This window comes from Hemibagrus wyckioides, linkage group LG08 (assembly GCF_019097595.1).
Source record: "Hemibagrus wyckioides isolate EC202008001 linkage group LG08, SWU_Hwy_1.0, whole genome shotgun sequence".
Lineage (NCBI taxonomy): Eukaryota > Metazoa > Chordata > Actinopteri > Siluriformes > Bagridae > Hemibagrus > Hemibagrus wyckioides.
This window is the reverse complement of record NC_080717.1, coordinates 12087659-12110826: the sequence shown is the minus strand read 5'-3', so window position 1 is coordinate 12110826 and position 23168 is coordinate 12087659.

Below are 23168 nucleotides of genomic sequence, written 5' to 3'. Positions count from 1 at the left end.
TTAACTTAATTTGACCTTCTCTACACTTTTTGAATGCACCCCAGAACCTGAATGACCTGAGGGCTGCCCTTCAAGAAGAGTGGAATGCCATGCCTCAGCAGACAATAAGTCGACTCATGAACAGCATGAGACGTTATTGTCAAGCTGTAATTGATGGTCAAGGGCACATGACAAATTATTGAGACATTGACATTTTTTGTTGTGGTATATCCACCACTGTTGTTGGCTTTTGTTTCAATAAATTGTTTGAGATGAGGAACCATTGCATGCTTTTACTTAAATGCCCTACTTTCATGATATAATATCACTGTAGCATGAATTTTTACATTTTCCACAAATTTCACCCAAAAGCCAAATATCCTTAACTTTTTGTGAGTAGTGTATATATATATATATATATATATACACAAATATCAAAGATATACAAAGATATATAAATTTCTTTTTTTAATGTAAGCATTTTGAATCCCATTGTGTTCCTTATCCTGTCACCATAAAGTGATACAGTGTTCATTTCAATTCACAGAAATGGTTCAGGTACTCTAGTTTGTAAAAAAGTGATATAGAATTTAGGAAGAAATAAAAGTAGACTACAAAACTGATCACAAGTGCGTGTCACAAATACATATATATATTGTGATCAGTTTTGTAGTCTACTTTTGTTTAACACTTTTATTTCTTCCTAAATGCCATATCACTTTTTTACAAACTAGAGTACCTGAACCATTTCTGTGAATTGAAATGAACACTGTATCACTTTATGGTGATAGGGTAAGGAACACAATGGGATTCAAAATGCTTACATAAAAAAAGATATTTTTTATTGTTTACTATAATGGTTGTCAATGAACAGCACTATTGTAATCATTCCATTATTTTGGTGAAAAACAGACCAGCAGAGCACGAAAAGCACATGGCCCTGTTATTAGTGTATAATATAATGTACTGCATATTGTATAGTGTATAATGTGTTTCTTCCAGTAAAGGCAAGTGTTGTGAACACCAAGAGAGAGAAAATGTGATAAAGGTGAAACAGACACTGACACCCTGAGGAGGGAGCTATGTGTCTGCAAGGAGGCATATGCAGAAAGAACAGTTCTTGCGGATTTTAAAATGACACACAATGGCTTGTCTAGACCAATTTGACTGTTGTGATGTAGCTAAGGGGTGTTCAAACAGCAGCAGAGGCATTGTGGACTCTTTGTTTGCCTAGTCTGACTAATATGCAATTACCATCTTCTGTTGTCACCGTGGGTTCAATGTGTAAATATTTTTACTTTTGAAAACCTTTATTGTCCAAGACTTCTTTAATACCTAATACCTATTATTAATACCTAAGCTCAAATTTTATTCATTTTATTCAATTAAATTTTATTTCTATAGAGCTTTAAATGGACATTATCTCAGCAGCTTTACAGAAATATAAAAATTCAGAATGAAAATTAAAGAGTTTAAAATTTAAATATATATTAACTGTAATTAGCATGCCAGAGGCAATGGTGCAAGGAAAACTCCCTGAGATGATATGAGAGGAACATTGGAAGTTTGAGAGTAGAATACATTGCTTGACAGAGAGAGAAAGAGATAAAACTTTATTTAGTTAACAAATGAGTATGTGTGTGTAATATCTGCATCAAAAACCACCTTTAACACAATCACAATTCAAAAATTAGTTCTCCCTCAAGCACAGTGCTCCCTCAATCATCTTGTAATGCCACTGTGATTCAAAATTTCCAGGTCATTCATTACCTTATAGTATTTATATTCAACAATGACTCTATATTTCTCAAAGCCTTGAAAAGATGTGTTACATCCAGTCTATTTCTCTTTGAGCTGCAAATTAAAAGTTTTGCTTGCCCAAGAATTACATTAATTAGTTGCAATTTTGTTCTATGTTTTTGACTGTACCTACACCCTAAAATAAAAACATCAGGAATAACAACAGAAATACTATGTTTTTGGGAACCTAGTAATACAGATTGCAAAAGAAGTCTATTAGGATTGCTTGCAGTTTAGAGAGGAAACCAGTAGGCGGCTGTATACATGCCAATTTGTGCCACAATGCAGAGGCAATTCAAATTTTTAATTATTAACAATGACCAATTTAGGATTAATCCATTTCCATTTTCTGCCTTTGGCTTTTCAATTGCCCCATTCCAATTTTTACCTTACCTATAGCAGCATTTCCAACTGAGCTGGACACACACACATGCACACACACATATATCCAAGATCTGATCTCAACAGGAGAACTGAACTGTGCTGCACACGGACACAGACACACACACACACACACACACTAAACTGTCCTGTTTGCACGCACATGTCACTTTACATTTCACTTTACATTTTTTTTTATATTAATCCTGTTTACATGTGTCACTTTAATATTTGCATTCACTGTATACACTGTTCTTTGCACAAAATGTCAATTTCTTATTTGCACTCACTGTATACATTGCTGTCTGCACAAAAGTCAGTCTATATGTTGTTTGTCTGCACTGTCTTGTCTTGTCATCCTGTGCGCTTCTGTTGTATGTCTAGTTTATTTATTGCACCTTAAGTATAGTTTAGTTTTTATTGCACCTTAAGTATAGTTTAGTTTTATCTCTATGTTTAGCTCTATGTTTGTCTGCGTCACTGTACTTTGTCTTTGTATATGTAGCACCTCTGGTCTAGGAGGAACGTTGTTTCACTTCACTGTATACTGCATCAGCTATATATGGTTGAAGTGACAATAAAGCTTCTTTGACTTTGACTTTGACTTTAATACTCCAAGGTATTTCAACCCTTCTCTTTTCCAAATTAATTCACCAGGTAAAGATGTTAGATTCCCTTTCCATTTACAGTACCAATAGCCAATGCATCACTTATCCCAATTTATTTTTGCAGAGGAGATGATTCCAAATTCTTCAATACCTCTTGGATTCTTTCGTGTAGCAATGACAATGAGTTAAAATACTCCATCATTTATGGTTATATAAAACACCATTCTAAACTGCAATGGGTTTACTTTTATTTGTATCTGCTTACAATTAAAAAAATGTTGTGATTTGGTAAATGAAAAAACAAACAAACAAACAAACAAACAGGACATTCTTTCCTCTGCCTCCAGCTGTGAATTTTTATCTGGAGCGCGTAGCAGAAATGAAACGAAACTCAAAGTATCATTGCTACACAGACGAGAAATTTGTCTATAGAAACCTTGAAATGTCTATATTTAAACCGACCAATTTAAAATAAAAACAAATATTCGTACCCATTCACAGCATGCGTTATTCATATGGTAATTATCTGCACAAACTATTCAAATGTGTTAAATGTCCACCATTGCCTCTGCAGTGGCATTCCACCTTGATAGGGTGGGTCATTGTCTTCCCAGCAGTGGCAACCGGTCAATAGGGGGTGCTGGGGCCCCCCCTTTAAAGTTAGCCAGAGAAGAATGCTACTTTAACACATTAACAACAATTATATATTATAATAACGAAATAAAATAATTTAGTTGTACTATTTTTCTGATTGGATCGGAAATTTTCCTTGGGGCACAGCACTCTGAGCCCTGAACCCGCCCCTTTTTGTTGTTAGCGGATCAATATTGTTTTTATATATTTGGCCTCATGTGATTGGACCATTCTCAACAAGTCTCATTAACGCTCAGCATATTTCAGTTAACGGACAGGTATTGATTATTGTGGAAGCAAGCGAAATATGTTGAGAGGAAAGAAAATTCGTTTGTAAAATTCGTTTTTTGTAAAGAAAAATCTTTACAAAAATACCTTTTCACAAGGTGTTCAGATGAAGAAAAGAATCAAGGAGCTTGGACCAGATCAGCCCAATTTGCAAATTCAGCAGCAGTCAAGTGATGGCAGTCGAGTGTACACTCTTACATTCTTACATTCTTATTGAATGCATAGGCCATGCTGTCAATGGAAAAGAGACTGGTGACTGAGATGACTGCCTTTAATCAGAAGGTCATTAAGAAATTGGCAAGCCAGAAAGAAAGGAGGCCTGTGATTAGGCAACTTTCCTGTGTGTGTGTGTGTGTGTGTGTGTTTAAATGATTACCTTCATTACTTCATTACTGATAATAAACCCACATTAAACTCAAATTCACTGATTCATATTACACTGAGTTTTACAGTAACATTTTCATTATTTTTCCTGCATATTGGTTTTAAGTTCGTTTGTATATAAAACAACATATATAAGAAAATATGATATATACATATGAAATAAATATTTAGATATAAAAGACAAATATAAATGTCCGATTATAACAGTAAACGTAAGTGTGACCTGTGCAGAGTAGTGCAGTTATGTGTGTGCAACAATCTGCTGAGATAGAATGATGTGTGTGGAAATCCAGAGAAAAAGTCCAGAAAGTCCAGGTCTAGGTATTCTGGTTGAGGGCCCGAATGTCCTGCGGGAAGAAGCTCCTCCTCATTCTCTCTGTGTTTGCCTTCATGGAGCGTAAACATTTCCCTGGCCGCAACAGAGAGAAGAGTCCATTGTTGGGATGGCTGAGGTCCTTCATAATCTTCCTGACCTTGGTCCAGCACCCCTTGCTGTATATAGTCTCCAGGTTAGGAAGCTCAGTGCAGATGGTACGCTCAGCTGATCGCACCGCCCTCTGGAGAGTTTGCTTGTTCTGCTTGGTGCTGTGATTCTTCCTGTCAGGATGCTCTCAGTGGTGCAGGTGTAGAATGTTTTTAGCACCTTTGAGGGCAATTTAAAGTCCTTTAGGTGTCTGAGATGGTATAGACGCTGCCGGGCCTTCTTCACCAGGGTGTTAACGTGACAGGACCATGACAGGTCTTGCATGATGTAAACACATAGGTACCAGAAACTGTCCACTCTCTCCACTGGGGTCCCATTTATAGTGAGGGGCTGCTAATTCCTCTCCTGCTTTGTGCCGAAGTCCACTATCAGCTCCTTAGTCTTGCTGACATTCAGGAGAAGATTGTTGTCCTGGCACCATGTCTCCAGGTTTTCAATCTCCTCTAGGTAGGCTGTCTCGTCATTGTTGGAGATCAGGTCCACCACCACAGTATCATCTGCAAACTTAATGATGTTGGTGGAGCTGGAAGTGGCCACACAGTCGTAGGTGTACATTGAGTACAGTAAGGGGCTCAGAACACAATCCTGGGGGGCTTCAGTGCTGAGGTTAAGTGAGGGTGAGACATGGTTGCCCACTCTCATGGTGGCTCAGAGCTGTGTGATGGAGTTTGCTCCTTGCTCCTTTCCATCAGCCATAAAGTCCCATGAAGTTCCTCATTTAATTTAGTTCAGGTTTGGACTTATTTATATTTGGGAATTACAGTTTAGGTTTCTATTAGTAGGATTAGAATGTCACTGTCTGCTGAGGCGTCTCTGTCCTTCCTCATTGAGTTTGTTTGAATTGTTGTTATTATCTGGTACCTTTTATGTGGTTTGGAGGTTTTAGGATTTTTTTGTGTCTTGTTGCTTCAGTTCATTATTTGTGTTTGTGACATGTGTACTACTGTACTGTTCTCTGACATTATATGAACTGCCTAAAATCTCTGGGCTTCTGATGTCAACGTCTGTCCTACAGCTACCTTTAATCTCCTGTTTTATTTATGAAATAGTAACAATTTTTTTAGCAAATAAACAACTACACCTCCTGTATAACCTCACCTTCCCATTTTACATTTCTTTCAGTTGGTTTAGCTTAGCTTTCTCCGCATTTTCTCTGGATCTTTTCCTCTTCGTGGTAGGCATTTTATAGAGCACTTCATCAGTCTCACTCTTCTTCTATCATTTGTTCTGCTATAGCTGTAACTTGGTTTCTTTTTCTACTGTTTCTGATACCCCAATCCTGCATCACTGACTTTTTCCATTTCATCTACAGCCTCAGCTGCAATTCTCAAGCTCTTCACTATCTATGTTATCAGCTTTTGTGTCATTAGTCTGTTCAGGGCACAGGCATGTCAATCTTTTCCACATTTAAAATGTTTCATTGTTTCTGAGCTTGCAAACACCACACAGTCAAAACTGTCAATTTTAAACTTGAACACTTAGTTCTACTTTTACACTCTCTAGGATTATATAGACTTGTTGCCTAAAGCAGATCACATGCTCCAGTAGAGGAGATATACAACATAAAGAGATTTTCTTCACATCTGAAATGATTTTTTTTGTGTTTAGACAGCTCTGTGATAAGAAGCTAATCTTTAATAAATAGAGGAACACTGAAGTATTTTGTATCATGATTCCACTTTGAGCCACACTGTTCACTTTTTAAGCACAGTCAAACATGTACATGCAAAATCACAACAGTGCTGGTTATTTAGGATGCCAACATTATGCTGTTGTACCAAACAGCTGTTCCCATGGCTAAAGCAAACTCCTCTTAAGAGCAGTTCACCACAGGCTAAGGTGTCAAAAGCTTGATTAAAGTCAAGCACCTGCACAGAGAATTTACTATTAATAGAATTTATTTTGCCGGACATTCAGTATTTTAATTCCTAGTTAATTTTGCTACACTACATAAAAATTTAGAATTATTTTTGGTTATCTTCAGTTAGGGTGGAGAGATATGCTGATCTAGTTGCACTAAAAGATTTTCTGAAAAACTACTTCTGAAATACTCCCACTTTATTCCATTTATGTTTCAGGTTAAGTAGCCTTTATTTGTCACATATACATTATTGCACAGTGAATTTCTTTCTTCGGATGCTCAAGGGACCAACAGCAGTTGCTTGGTGGTGCTGGGGCTTGAACCTCAATTAACAAACTAGAGCCTTAACCACTTGAGCTACAACCACCCTATTATAATATGCTAGTGGTCTGTTTTAAGGTGCATGTGTGGTCATTATAACAGATTGTTTATTTTTTTTGGCAGTAATTACTTTCCTTCTATGTGGAGCTAAAATATTTAGGGTATAGAAAAACATTGACTATAAGTAATAATTCACCTGATCAAGTTCTATGGGGTCAGATGTGGGGATGATAACTCTGGAAGACTACTGATAAACCACTCTGCAATAGCAGACATAAATGCATGTTTAACACTAATGTGCCAAAGTGTATATCATGTCTAAGAAATTTTAAATGAAACAAGACTGTCTGAGATAGCTTCAGACTTTGGAAATGTGACTATATTTTCTATATTTAATATGAATGTTAGAATAAGATCAAGAGTGTGATCTTGCGTTTTGACATCAAAACTTGAATGATGAAAAATTAATGTGAATTGTGTTCAATCAAATAAGTATAATTACATTTCTGTAATTTAAAATAGTCATTTGAACATATTTTCATCTTTTAAAAACTCTTCAAATATTTTTCACTAAACCAACATAAGAACATTTCATTCAAACAACTCATTTAGATTAAGGACAGTGATTCCATCCAATTAGTTCAAGTTACATTAACACAAGGTTTATTTCAAATTACATCACACAAAAATGCTTTGCTATTATCTGTTAACTCTGTTAAAGTTTATTTCAAGAACTATGGACAATTACAGTTAAACAATACTGTAACATTACAAAACTAATGTTTACTGAAACAATAGATGCACTTTGCACCATGTAAGCTCACTGAAACAAGTGTGCACTTTAAGGCCTTTGGATAATTACAACAGTTTGTTGTTAAAGAAAATTAGATGCACTTTGCAGAGTGAGCATGCACATTAAGAACTGTGAATAGTTACAATTAAATATTACTGTAACATTACAAAACTATATTGTTTACTGACAAATTAGATGCATCATTCAGGTATAGCCTGCAATATTAACAAGTCTGGATAATACAGAAGCAATACTGTAACAAGATTATAAAACTGAAAGAACCTGAATGTTATAGCATGAAACCAATGTTTCAAAATGTTCAAGTATTGCTATTTTCTGAAACATGGCATTTAAAAGTAACAAATTACAAAAAAAATTACTTACACATCTGAGAGCAGCTTTGTCTTCAGTATTTGTACTTTATTAGATAGCTTGGTGCCATCTAGCTCCAGAAATAACTTCTGCAGTGCTTCAAAAGTGTACCTGAGTTCAGGAGGGTGGGTCAAGTTCAGTGCACATAAGTCCTATTAGCATGGCTGTGGCTGTGTTCAAGAACTCTCAGACCCTCCAATACCACTCCAACATCTACTGGGCAATCTTCAGTGTTTACACCTTTCATAAAAATCCCAAGAGTCTTCTGGATCGAGTACTGGGTGCATCTGTATCCTATAGAGGAGTACTACAATGATACAGGTACTCAAAATTCATGTGTATTAAATGAATATTTCACCCAAAAATAAAAATCATTTAGTCACCCTTGTGTCATTTAAAACCTATATATAACTCTTCTGTAGAACACAAAAATATTAAGAATGTCTCAGTGGTTATGTGTCCATACAGTACAATGGACACAAAGGTCAATTGGGTTCAATGTTGTATGGTTCAAAAAGTTGGACAAAGAAAATCAAACAGGTTTGGAATGACATGAGTGGCTAAAAACTGAAGTAACTTTTAGGGGATTGTTCACCCCAAAATTAAATTTCTTTCATCACTTACTCACCCTCAAGTCATTTCAGCCACCCACTGACTTCCATTATATAGATACAAAACCATCAAGACATCTCTCAATTTCTTTTGTGTTTCACAGGCGAGTCATACACGTTTTGAATGACATAAGGGGGAATAAATTTTAATGACAATTTTTGGGTAAACTATCCCTTTTACTTTACCACATCATTGTACAGCAAAATGCAGAAGGCACATTTTCTTAATATCTTCATGAGTTTTGAAGAGTATCGATCCATCTTGGAAAAGAAAGTAGACACCAGTTGGACTGTTGTGATTTGCTCATTCTGCACAAACCTACAATAGACAAAGAATAACTTTTCATGAAACCCATTAAGTTTAATAGAAAAAAAATTATTCACTTTAAAACGTTCACCTACCTCTTTTCTGAAGAGAGCAGGCCATCTGGTTTTGAAATCTGCTATAAGAGGTGATTCCTTGACCACCTCATGCCTCCTAATTGATAAAGACTTGTTCATTAGCATTCTTAAATTCTCATTATTCTTTTTTATTTCAGACAAATGTTACTCTAATTGCTTCAAGAGTTTCAGGTGTTTCCCCTTGTGGGTAGGATTGGCAGTAGTTCACCTCAGCTTTGTGCATCTTTTTACATGGTATGCAGGACTGGAAATCCAATCTGGTTTGTGCATGAGCGAGTTTACTGTAACTTCTGTATGGCCAATGTTTTAGTTTTGTTCTATAATTGCCAAGATTATACTTCAAACTGGCTTTCCAGCCACTGTATCAACTTCTCTTTTAAACAAGGGTGCTTTATTACAAGTGCTTGAGCCATCTGGCTGTATTCTGCATCTGAAGGGTAGACTTTGTATTTTACAATTTCTTCAGCAAGGCCATCTAATATGGACATTTTCAGCTTCAGGATTGAGAAGTGCCATGTGTTTTAAAAGCTGCATTACCCATTTCTAATTTAAGCTCAGCGTCATACGAAAAACGTGGCACAGTAAAGCTAAAGTAACAGCTGGCCATGCAGATGACTAGACTCGAAGATGGCTCAGGAGATAGACTTGCAACAGAGCTTGCTGAAGTAAATTGGAGATGACAAAATAAACATGTCACAGGATGAAAGTGACAAATGGTACTTCCACTTTGAGATGTGTCCAAATGTGGCAAGAGTGAGGTAGTCTTAAGGTCACTTGATGTCAGAAATACCACTTTCAAGGAACTTTTGTCTTGAATTTCAGATGTGGACATGAGATTCATGAAATCATTGTCAAAAATTAGGATCCATGAATTGCAATCTAAAATCTCCTTGTAGATTATACTTTTTCAGTTTCCTTTGAGAGATCACCAACAAAAGTTAGCATGCCATTCTGGAGGATCACCTTCCGTGAGTTATGCTCTCCAATAATAATTTTTATTCAGATTGGAGAAGTCATTGTGGTAAAACTGTGGGGGGAAAAAAAAACAGGAACACAATTAGTTTGTGAAAATATGCGAGTACGGTAATGATAAATTTAAAAAAAAAATGCAATAGTTTAAAGAAAAAAAATTGTGAAGTTTACACTTTATGCATGCACTTGTCTTTTCAAAGTCACTAAACACAAATGACCAACCATATAGTCAACCAAAGGATAATCATCAGCTAAATGACCATGTCCTACAAAGAACATCTCTCTTGTTGGTAATGCAGTAAGCTCAAATGCCCTAAAGTGTTCCCTGTACCAACCCCACAATTGTCTCCTTATGAAGCACAATGGCTTTTGAACTATACAAATTTGAACAATTTCTCCAAAGTCAGGGAGGCCACTTCTTGTTTCATGTTCCAGGTTCATACCATTTCTGAATTTCAAACAATTGCTAGACACTCTTAGCAATATAGATTTCCAGTATATCTGGGTACTTATTTTTGCATACCTGGGCTACCCCTGTTCGCAAATCATCAAGAGGAACTGTGGAGGCATCAGAAACATCCAGTGTACATTTTTCAGTAGCTTTCAAGTGATAGGAAATTAGCTGATGTTTTACAGCAAGTGACGGGAATGTTTATGAAGCAATTTGTGTGTCACACAATCTGCTTTAAAAAAAAGCTGTGCTTTGGTTCAAAGCACATGGTCCATAAACTAACAAGAGGACCAAATGATCATCATCTCAGAGTAATGCTCCTCCCCAAAAAATGGTGCTTTGGAAGAAGCTTGACATCAGGTAAGAGTTCTTGGTATCTGTCTGTTCAGAAATTTTCATCTCGAGGTAGGCTATGGATTCATCTGTGTGTATTGGTGAAACCACCAACTCAATATTGTTGAGGTCCATTAGAACCTGCCATGCAGGATTACCTTCAGGCACAAGATGCCCAATGAAAAATTGAAGAAACCTTATCAACCTCCAGTTTTCATGGGCATTTCCACCAATTGTCTTTCACCTTGAAAATGTACAAGGAATTGCATGTGTCTTGTTCTTTCGGTCTTCACACTTTTAAGGGAATTGGACAACAGATTTATTGAGGCTTTCCAATGTGAAGTATTTTTGATACAAGTAAAGAAAAGCACTGTGCAAGTTCGACAGGCACTACACCCTCAGAAACAGCACATCTGGAGGAAAAGCAGATAGAACTTTAAGCAGATTGAAATGAGAAAGATGCTTAGTAAAAACACATTCTCTTCACTCCACAACAGCTTGAGCCACTTTCCTGTGCCGTTTTCACATGATCTCCATGAAGATCTTTATTATGGAGGTTAAATTGCTCAAAATCCAGTAAACAGCAAAAAGCTTGAGCTTCTTTCGGGATGTGCCCAATGGGTTACACACCTCAAAATCTGCATATAGTGTCAATGAAATTGTTAAGTCTTTCCCAGACAGCAAATTGTCTTTAAAATAGGTAGCATCCTGAAATTACCTATAATAATGGTTCCCACTACTTGCTGGAGTAGTCCTTGTTTTGTGATCATCAACAACCTGAGGCAGAGATTTCAAAATTGGAACATACTGGTCCTTGTAAAGCTGCTTACACTTATGGGCAGAACATAAAGGACCACCTCTGCCTATGGCTGAATGCAATGGGTTACCTGTAATGATTGTAGTTGTGATTTCATTTATGACAGATTCATCAACATTGATATGTTTCTTAAACACACGCTGTACTCTGGTGACTGTGAGGCACGGACACAGACTTTAAATGGTAATGCAGCTCATCTTTTTCTTAAAAAAAAAGGCTGAAGATGGTTGCACCTTAACATTGCACCTAAATTCTGAACAACCATATAAGGCAAGTCTTTAACCATTTCACTGGAGACAACATGTACAAAATCACTGGCTTCACTACTGTCAACATCTTCAGGCTCCTGTAAATGTTCAGAGATGGTAACTACACCAGGCTTAAGATCACTCAGGAAAGGTTGCTTGTGTTTTCTGTTTTTATGTGATTTAGTTCCATTATGTGATTAAGTTCCATATACATTTGAATGGAAAGCACAACCAGAAAACAGGCAATGGACAGTTTCATTCTTCTTTAAATGACCATTTATGTGAGCAAAGTAATCTCTTTCTGAGGACAGACCACTGTATGCACACAAATGACAAGATGGGCCTTTGTCCATTTTCTCCTACACATGTAGGATGATTTCAACTTAAATGAATAAGTAGAGCATTCCATGTCTTGAACATACATAGACAATTTGAATATGTACAAGGATATCTCTGATAACCACTATAATGCACAGGCTGCAGTCTATAATGTTTTAGTAGCTTAGATCTTGCAGAAACCACAAGTCCACAAATTTTACACTTCCACATTTCTTTCAGGAAATTTGTTTGAGATTTACAAAAGCTTAAGCTGAATTTTATGTACCGTTTTATGTTCCGTTACCTAAAATGGCTGAATTCGAGGACTTTAAGAACTGCATAGAAAAGGCACTGACTAAACGGACTAAAATACAGAATTAACGTGAAAAACTGAATAAATCACACTAGTTAATCAGAAAAACCATGGTACACAATACTCAATTGCATGAATAATCCATTAAGTTTTAAACATACAAATACCTGACTATATAAAACACTAAAATCACCCCAAAACAGAGCATCAAGTTCAATACCGACCAAACGCGATGAAAAGGATAAATGAAACGCACCTCCTTCAGTTGCATGAAATCATCCACACAATACCCGACTGCAATATAAAATCACCACAACAGAGCAAAAGTTTAAAAAGAAATAAAGAACAAAAATCCTTAAGATTTCTTACCTGATGCTTCTCTTTAGTGCCAACTCCTTCGCGCCATTTTCCACAGATCCGTTACAAAATGTCACATCCGTTTTTTGAATTACAAACTTAAGTACATTACATTAGTTTAAAAAATGACAATCAAGTGTAGCCGAAATTAGAATGATTTGTTTTAGGGTAACACAATACACTTATGTTTTGATCAAAAACGAAACGTGTTATTTTAACACAAGATATTTGGGTAAAACAGAGTGCCAGAAAACCCCATTTTTTGAGTGTAGGATGTAAACAGCTGCTGTTCTCAGAGGGTTTTACGAGTTATCAAAATGAATATTAAAGTCTCCAACAATTAATGTTGTCATGAAAAACAACTTGGTCATAAATGAAATCTTAAAATTCACAGAGGAATTCAGAATATTGCCTTAAGGGTCTGTAAATATAAAAACATTTGTAAATGCAATAGCAAGCATAAAAATTTTGTTTGTTTTTCCTCTCATTTCAATGATAAACACTTTTTGAAAAAACAATTTAAAAAAAATTTATAACACTTGTAGCGGTATTTTGAGGACTCTGGAAACTCTAACACCAGGTTAAGAGAACTGTCTTTGGGGTGAGGGTTGTTCAGCGTGCAGGTGGTAGCAGCAGTGGCCTGAACACAGGAGACAGTGGTTAGTGGAGGATTTCGGAACGTGGCTGATATTCTCAAACAAATTATACTCATCAGTTTCTTGAATCCAGAAACGGAAGGCACACTGGGGCTGAGATCGGGCGAGTGAGTGCTGAGGGAATCCAAGATGGTGGACAGGAGAGGACTCCCAAAATGGCCCGTCGGATCGTTATCGCATGCATCCAAGAGACGAAGTGGAAATGAGCAAAGGTGAAGGATATAAACTATTCTACAATGGTGCACAGACACAGAATGGAGTGGGCATGGTAGTCAGTGAGCAGCTCCAGGACAGCGTGGTCGAAGTCCACTGCCCAGACGTTCCCCAGACGAACTGCCCCGAAGACGAAAAAGATGAATCCCACCTCTGCGCCATTGAACATGGAGAGCGACTGGTGATTGGCGGCGATCTTAATGGTCATGTCTGACGGGAGAGGGACGGATACGATCGATCCCATGGAGGCCAGGGATTTGGAACCCGAAACGATGAGGGATGCTGTGCACTGGACTGCGCGGAGGCACACAACCTCTCCGTGGCCAACACCTTCTTCAGGAAGAAGCCGGCGCATCTGATCACCTATGCCAGTGGTGGACAGGAAACACAAATTGATTACTGGCTTATCAGATGGCGTGACCTTAAACTGGCAACCAGTGTGAAGATCATACAATCGACAAACATCAGCCCTCAACATCGGCTGTGTAGAAGATGTGGTGGAAAATTCCAGAACGCAAGCAGGAGCTCGTGGCCGCCCTCAAATCAGTTGAGGATGCAGACCCTGACCAACCAGTGGCAACCATCTGGGAGAATGTTGTCGAGCAGATACACAAAGCTGCCAACAGTGTCCTTGGAAAACGAAAATGGGAAGACGTTTTATCGATAAGCAGATATGGTGGTGAAATGAAGAAGTGCTAGATCTGGATCACGTCATGCAGTGACGTGGACTACCAGTGATACCGGAACCTGAAGTCACTCGCAAATCGGGCAGTAGCGGCAGCAAAGAAGGCGCATTACAACTGTCTCTATGAAGACTCTATGACACGATGGAAAGGGTGAGAAGCATTTATCGCCTGGCCAATGCGCACCGCAGGATATCAGCCAAGTCAAACACATCAAAGACGATAACAAACAGATCCTGCGGGACCTGCCGGCCATACTGCAGCGCTGGAGCAATTACTTCTCAAAGATCTTTGGCGAAGAGTTTCCCCTACCCGCCGATACCCTCCGCTGACCCGAATCATGGCCCTGTCCCGCCCATCACCATAAGGGAGGTAGAAGTGGCAGTCAAGAAGATGAAGAACAGTAAAGCTGCTGACTCTGACAAGGTTCCTGCCGAAGTGTGGAAGCTGTTGGGATGCAGGGACATCTCGATCCTGACAACCCTCTTCAACCGCATCGTCAAAGACAGCGAAGTCCCAGCAGCCTAGTCGACCAGCACGACAGTGCCCATATGGAAGGGCAAAGGCGACGTAGCCGATTGCTCCAATTACCGCCCAATTTGCCTACTATGCCACACCATGAAGATTTTCGAGTGAATCCTCGATGCTAGGCTTCGAGCAATCATCACCAACATGCCAAATCAATGCGGATTCGTGAAAGGATGCGGCACCACCGACACCAATCATGCCACCTGATTGCTCCTGGAGAAACATCCCGAGAAGAATAAAAAAGTCCACATGGTGCAAGGTGCCCCATGAGCTGATCTGGCATGCCCTACGATCACGCGGCATCCCAGAAGCCTACGTCAACTAGGTCAAGCTGCTCTACCATGATGCCAGCAGTACCGTCTGAACCCCCGTTGGAAACTCACCGCCATCCGTGACCAAAGTGGGCGTCCACCAAGGCTCCGCCCTTTTACCATTTCTATACATCCTGTGCATGGACGTGGTGACCACCGACCTCCAACAGCCTCACCCATGGTCTCTCCTGTATGCCGATGAAGTCTTCCTCTTGGATGAAGACCGAGGAGACGTACAAGGACAAACGCAACAGTGGAAGACTCACCTCCGCGATAATGGAATGCGATTAATCACGAAGAAGACCGAGTACATGGAGTGCGGTCCGCAATCAGACAGCTCCATCACTGTGGATGGAGTGGACCTGAAAAAGGTCACCGAATTCAAGTACCTCGGGTCAGTCATCAGCAGTGACGGTGACCTGCTCCCCGACGTCCATGCCCACATCACTGCCACATGGATGAAATGGCGACAGGTCACTGGAGTCCTCTGTGATCGCCAAATGTCGCATCGCCTCAAATCCAAAGTTTATCGGACCGTTGTCCACCCAGTTGCCTTGTATGGATCATAATGCTGGCCAGCCGCCGCCAAGCACGAGCAAGCCCGCCATGCGACGGAGATGCGCATGCTATGATGGAGTCTCGGCCTGACAAGATGGGATCGTGTCATGAACACCGACGTCTGGAAGATTATCGGAATCGCCCCTATTACAGACAAGATGCAGGAAGCTCGGCTACGATGGTACGGACATGTGGTTCGAAGCACTGACAACTCTGTAGCCAAGACAGCCATGCGAATCAGCCCCCGAAGATGCCCTCGATCGCGCCAAATGGAGAAGGCAGACCCCGCGATGCAGCGGGACTGAACAAAGCAAAAAGCACAATCTGGCAGAGAAACTGGCCCAGAGTAGCTGCTTATATAGGAGAGAGAGGTGCACAGATGAAAGTCATCAGGTAATTAGAGTGGCAGAGTGAGCAGACAGGAGAGGGAAGGGGAGAGAGAGTGCAGTTGAAAACCAGGAACTGGAGTAGCAGGATCCAGGTGAGGCAGCGGAGCAGGAATCTTGACAACAATTATATGATGGCAACAGTAATATGATTCTTTAATGCATAACATATAAGTTGTTTACATAAATGGCACCTTAAATTAAAACCTCATATTCAAAGTGTTATGACTATAGGAGAGTGGGAGAAAAAGTTGTTAGGGTGTGCCTATTGCAGGGGTGTCAAACCGGATCCACAAAGCGCCATGTGGTTTTCATTCCAACCGAGCATAAGCCACACCTGCGTCTACTGAAAGCCAAGATCAGTTGATTAAACAGGTGGAATCAGGTGTGGCTTCTGCTCGGTTGGAATGAAAACCTACACGGCCCATTGTGGATCCGGTTTGACACCTATGGCCTATTGAGATCAGGATTCTCGGGTAAGTAACATGGAAGTCGAGTGCTCAATTATAGAATCAAAAGCATGGAGCATAGAGAACCGAGAAATAGTAATCAAAATAAGTATGCACATCTTTGGATGACCTGTTACATGCCACAGATCCGCTGCAAAACTACCTCACAAATGCTGGGTGTCTCAGGCTGTTGAAATGCATCAAAGACAGAGACCTGTTGTTTCAGGACATTCTTATGTTTTTAAGTAGTCCACAGAGTCTGTCGGGCATTTGAAAGTTTTCTGTGACACAGTTTGAGTTGTGATTAAGTGATATTTTTTAACAAAAACGATTTCAAGAAGTATAAGACTACGAGAACTATATTTTCACAATTCAGATATAAAACACATACAAAAAACAACAAATTTGGTTTATTTTTCACTTTGTTCTGCTACAAATTAAATTGAAAATGAATAGGATTTCAAATTATATTTGACTAAATAAACTTTATCAAAGATTTAAACAGTATGTTTCATATATTTCTTTCAAGATTTCATCGTAATTTCAGATAGCATTTTGAATATTTACCTTTTATTCTGCATTGTTAATGCAAGTCATCCTTTTGATCTTTGCTAGCCTAACAAAGAATGATTATCAGTCCAACCTGAAACATTTTTTCTAATTATGGCTCTCATTTTTATAGATTTAAGGAGGGGCTGAAGACTCAAATGCACCCAGTGTTGCTAAAGCAGAAAATATTTGGACTACTTGTGTCACGTTTGCATTACAGTTGGAATGGACAGTCATCATTCCCAGAGGATGAATCAAAATGATTTTGGTTGCCCTCTACCCTTTCCTTCAGTGTTTTGTCTATTCATTCATTTCAATATTTTCTTCTTTTTCTCTGTCTTCTTTGCTTTGGCAGCAATCTTTCATTCTGTCCTTATGTATTTTATATCACTCACTTTTCATTGACTCTTTGCTTCTAGACATTTATTTGCTGCTGTTCTAGCTCCTTTCCTTGCATTTGTTTTTCAGTCTTTCCGTACTTGATTTTCATCTCTCACTTTGCTGTCTTTTGAAGTTTTAGATATGGTACCTTTTAACTTTCTGTTATGATTGCACTAAATTCTCATTCTTTTCTTTGTTGTTTGTTTGCTTGTTTTTCTGTGTTATAGCAAGAGGGACCACCAATGCTAGGTAAAATTCTAGCCTTTACTGCTGGTGTAAATGTCATCCCTCCAGTTTGCTTCTCCCCTCAACCACCTAAATGCTGTTTGCCCATGGCAAACACTTGAATCAACTGCCTGAAGTTGTCACTGCTTGATACATGACAAGTTCAGAGGATGCATGAACTTTGCATCAGGTAATACATTGGTAAGCAGCATTTCGTTGCTATGTACTATGTGCTATTGACAATAAAGTTCTATCTATCTATCTATCTATCTATCTATCTATCTATCTATCTATCTATCTATCTATCTATCTATCTATCTATCTATCTATCTATCTATCAATAATAAATTTAGTTATTTTACATCTAATGCATTCTTAAGCTGTATAAAAAATACAATGTGTTGTTTAAGATATAAACACAGAGCAGTGCAAAAAAAATCCTAAAGTTAGTTACATTTTGCAATCTGCTACAAAATGTCCCAAAGCACTTTTGCTCTTGACATGACTTTTGAATGGTCCACTGATCAGCTTTGTTACTGTTCACTAAGAAAATTCACCAGACCTAAAAAATAATTGTATGCCATGTTTACCATCATCACTCAGTTGGTCTAATGTCTCTTGAATCCTGTTCAAAACTGTTTGATTGACATTAAAGTAATTTACTGGAACAAAATGTTGTTTTCGGTCTCTAACTGTAGCCTGTGTGGCTTCATTAAATCCCAACGTCTCATTTTCTGTAAAAATATTGTCAATTGCTAAGTTACCAGATCCAGCACTGTTAAGAACCCCTCTCTGCCACAGTTGGAGAGGGGTTTACCCTCCCTGTGTACATAATCCGTGGTTGTTCCACTGATTTCGGAACTCTGTGGATGCCCTTGGGACTCTTGGCAAGTAGAGACGAAAGAGATGGAATTCATTTGTGGAGCCAAATATGCTCTAATTTTTCCTAAAGGTAAACAGGTTACTGAAGTGAAATGATTCAACTCTGTTCAGATCTGTGCATAGCCATTCTATCCTCTGATTGTAGACACTGCGTTCAGTAATGACACTGCATCTGTTCTCCATGCCGTGGTCACAGTATATTTTTAGGGGGAAGGCCAAAGTTCTTCAAACCAGTGCAAAACAATTCCAGTACACTTGAGGCCATGTTGTTATTGGGGCACTTCAAATATATGATTATCTGACTAAAGCCATCCACACAACTATGAAAGTCCATCCTCCACCTCACCAGTTTATGGTTCACATCTCTATGCCTGTGGAAGGTGCATTCATATCTTGATAAAATAGTGCATTAAAAAAATATTCACCATAATTGATTGGGAGTTTGAACATTGTATATTTTTTGTCAAATTGCATGGTGGTAGCAGAAGCCCTGTACAACTGGGTCAAGCTGTTGCAGGCAGTGTCTCACATGCCAGCGTTGTATTCTAATGTGGCGCAACCTAAGGTTTGAAGGATTTCGCTGATCATGTCTGTCAAGTCCTCATCAGATATTTCTGTATAAGCCAGTGGTCCAATTTCAAGTTGCTGTCTATACCTGTTCAGTGTACTCTGGATTCCAAAGCATACAGCTCCTCTTTTGCAAAATCATTCCAATGGAAAAATAATGAGTAAATTTTACCCAGGATGATCATTTCTTATTGTTGGAGGTATACTTGAATTAAATAAAGCCCTTTGTCTCACTCATTCATCTTGAGTTTTTATATGAATTCATAATGGGACAAAAACATACATATAAGGCCTACAATGCTTGAAAACTCCTTGATGATATTTAATCCGTCCTAACTGCCAGTTAATTGAGAGAAAGGAAGAAATTATCCTTGTGTATGCATTAAGCTCACAGAAGGTAATCTGTCCAAAATCATGCTCTCATGTCCCATAGTGTAAGATTCTCTTATAATGTTCTGAACACGCCGCACTATATTAGGGCAAAAAAACATAAAACTCCTCCTCATTACCACCACAAACAAAAACTTACCTGGAAAAAGATGGTAAATAAGTAAGAAAATCATGGTTGCTGCTGTTCTAACAAAACTGTTAGAAACTGTTGTAAAGTTGTCTGTCCTTGAAAGTGCTGTTGCTTGAAATACTCCTTGTAGCTCCAACTTTGCTAGCAGTGCTATAAGCTACATACTTTGTTTTCAGTCAGGATTTAAACTGTCTTCTTGTTTAATCAAACTAACATCATTTTTAATTATATTATCTGCACTGTCATTCTTTCTCACACACAATGCCACACTCTCACACAACAATTTCTCTCATACAAATATCATCATTCTTTCTTATTCACTAATCTATTCTATCTTGCACACATTACTGTCGGGAATATTATGGTGTGTATGAATGAGTATGATAATGTCTGTAAGTGAGTGATAGTGTTTCTAAGTAGAATTATTAGTGTAAGTAAGTATAGTGACAATAGTGTGTGTTTGAGTATGATTGTGCAAGTAAGAGGGTATGGTAGTGTGTGTGTAAGAGTAAAGTATATGTGTGCAAGGGTCTAGTAGTGTATGTGGGAGAGCATAGTTATATGTGTGCTAGGGTAGAGTAGTATGTGTGGGAGAGTATAGTTGTATGTGTGCAATGGTATGCTCTGGGAGTATAGTTGTATGTTTGCATGGGTAGAGTAGTGTGTGGGGGAGTATAGTTGTATGTGTGCATGGGTAGAGTAGTGTGTGGGAGAGTATAGTTGTATGTGTGCATGGGTAGAGTAGTGTGTGGGAGAGTATAGTTGTATGTGTGCAAGGGTCTAGTAGTGTATGTGGGAGAGCATAGTTATATGTGTGCTAGGGTAGAGTAGTATGTATGGGAGAGTATAGTTGTATGTGTGCAAGGGTCTAGTAGTGTATGTGGGAGAGCATAGTTATATGTGTGCTAGGGTAGAGTAGTATGTATGGGAGAGTATAGTTGTATGTGTGCAAGGGTATAGTAGTGTATGTGGGAGAGCATAGTTATATGTGTGCTAGGGTAGAGTAGCATGTGTGGGAGAGTATAGTTGTATGTGTGCAATGGTATGCTCTGGGAGTACAGTTGTATGTTTGCATGGGTAGAGTAGTGTGTGGGGGAGTATAGTTGTATGTGTGCATGGGTAGAGTAGTGTGTGGGAGAGTATAGTTGTATGTGTGCATGAGTATGGTAGTGTGTGTGGGAGAGTATAGTTGTATCTGTGCAAGGTTATTATAGAATGTGTGTGAGAATGTATGTGTTATGACCTAAGTGGCCTCTCATAGTTACGCCCAGACACACACACACACACACACAAACACACACACAAGAACACGAGGGGGGTGGGGGATAGAAAAGCACAAGGGAAACTACAAACAACAGGAGTCCGGGCCATGATAAGGAAGAATAAAATTATAGTTTTCTTAACATAATTTTAACCGGGTGTCATTTTTTGCTGTGATTGCTACTGCCGTCATCAGTGCCGGCAATGTCACTCATGCAGATGCACACGCAACAAATGCACCTCTGTGCTGGTACACATCCATTGACATACAGCTCTAATTGTGGTTAAATACAAATAAACTCAAGCAGCACGTCCCTTTGCACCACCTAGCTGTGAACAAGATTCACACATTTGTCTAGGAGGTATTTTAGTTGCTGACCAACTGTATGATTTGTGTATGTAATGAAACAATATTAAGGCAAGTGGGGATAGTGTTAAGGCTGTGCAGGAACCAGATGCGATATAGTCCTTGGCAAAGTATTGGAATGGCAAGGCGAATGCTGTTATTGCTAACCACTAAAGATATCAGATCAAAAGATGATTGTCAGTAGATTATTATAATATTTAATTACTCTGAATGCCTAATCTTGATTTCTGCCCTGTGTTTTAAAAGTGCTGCATTTCAACTGCATTTTTTTTTGTATAAAAGGATAAATCAACATGTAGAAATGAGAGCTATTTATGGAAGAAAAGTAAGCCATGAAATCAATGACAGCCATTACACGACAATTTGGGATGCCCTGAAAAAGAAAGAAATGAGCAGTGTACAATCAACCAGATATCAAACAGGTCAGCCAAGAAAAACAACAGCAGTTGGTGTTGGAAAAATTAGAGCTGTGGAGAACAACCCCAAACAACAGTTGGTGACATCACCAACCAGCTTCACACAGGAGGGAAGAAGTTTTCACAGTCCACCAATTGAAGATGATTGAGAGCAGAAATATAGAGGACATACTGCAAGATGATACCCAGTTGTATATGTGGATGATCTGTGTCATGTCTATTCTACAGTACTTTGCATCAATGACAATTATGTGTCCTTGCTATTAATGTGAAGGGGATAGGCTGAATAGGGCTCTAAATGGCACCTCAAATTTAGGATATTCTGTGGCTTATTATATGCAAAATTGACTGTTAGTCATCTAAGGAATATGTGGCTGATTTCGAACAGAATAAGTGCAACAAGGGGAATTTCTTCTCTCCCTGAGGACTAGCCTTTGCTGCATTCTTTCTTTGGGCATTGCTAGTTTAGGGAAGTGGGGGCTTGATTACGGCTTGATGATCACCTCAAGCAAAAAGAAAATCTTCCTGTTTTCTCAATGAGAGAGAGGTGCTCAGTGGTAGGATTGAAACAAAGTAAAAAAAAAAAAGTTACAAATATGAGTGGGTGGATAAGGGTTAGTTTCATGGTGTTTAATTAATTAATCTACTTTCAACATTCAGAAAATAAAATATAACCTTATTATAAATTGCATTTTTAAACACAGCCTTCTTAATTACATTTATTGTGATTTAATTCAATGGATTCTGAGGTTGTCTCTCTTTATTAGAATTCCTAAAAAATGTCTCACTTCCTTTGTATCCCTGAAAGAGGATGTATAACCATGTTTATTGTAGCCTGACTTCCTGTTTTCAGATTCTCTGATACCATGTGCCTGAGGTCTATTCCTGTCCAAAAATGGCAGAATATTTCTATTCTCATTCTACATCACATTCATATGGACAGAGTTTTGTAATCCTTAATGGTGTGTTGTGCATATATATGTGATGGCCTTGGAAAGTCCTTCATGTGACAAAATTTTGTTTTTCCAGAGCTGAAAAAGGTTTCTCTTTTGCATAACAATCAAGGGTTATAGTATTTTAAAGCCTGGTTATCCCCAAAAGTGAAAAAGAAGAAAAGACTTGAACCAGTTGATTTAGAATTATAGTAATGTATATGAATACTATGTTCACTTTCTTCATGAAAAAAAAAATGGAATATGCATGTGGAGGTTTGTCTCATCACTTGGTGGCCTCTTTCTGCTACTGAGGTTGGCCCCATCTGGACAGCCTAGAGATAAATGGGATTGCTCACTGTGGATAGTATCACTTATAAACCCTGACGATGACTTTGGATCGCAATTACCATGAATAGTTAAGTTCACTATTGTTGAAGAACTGATAACTTCAACAAGATAGACTTCATGTTGAAACTAAAATGAATATCCTAGTTATGCAATTGGATTTTTTTTATAGATTAAATAAGAAATACAGCCAAAACAAACCACATGACCC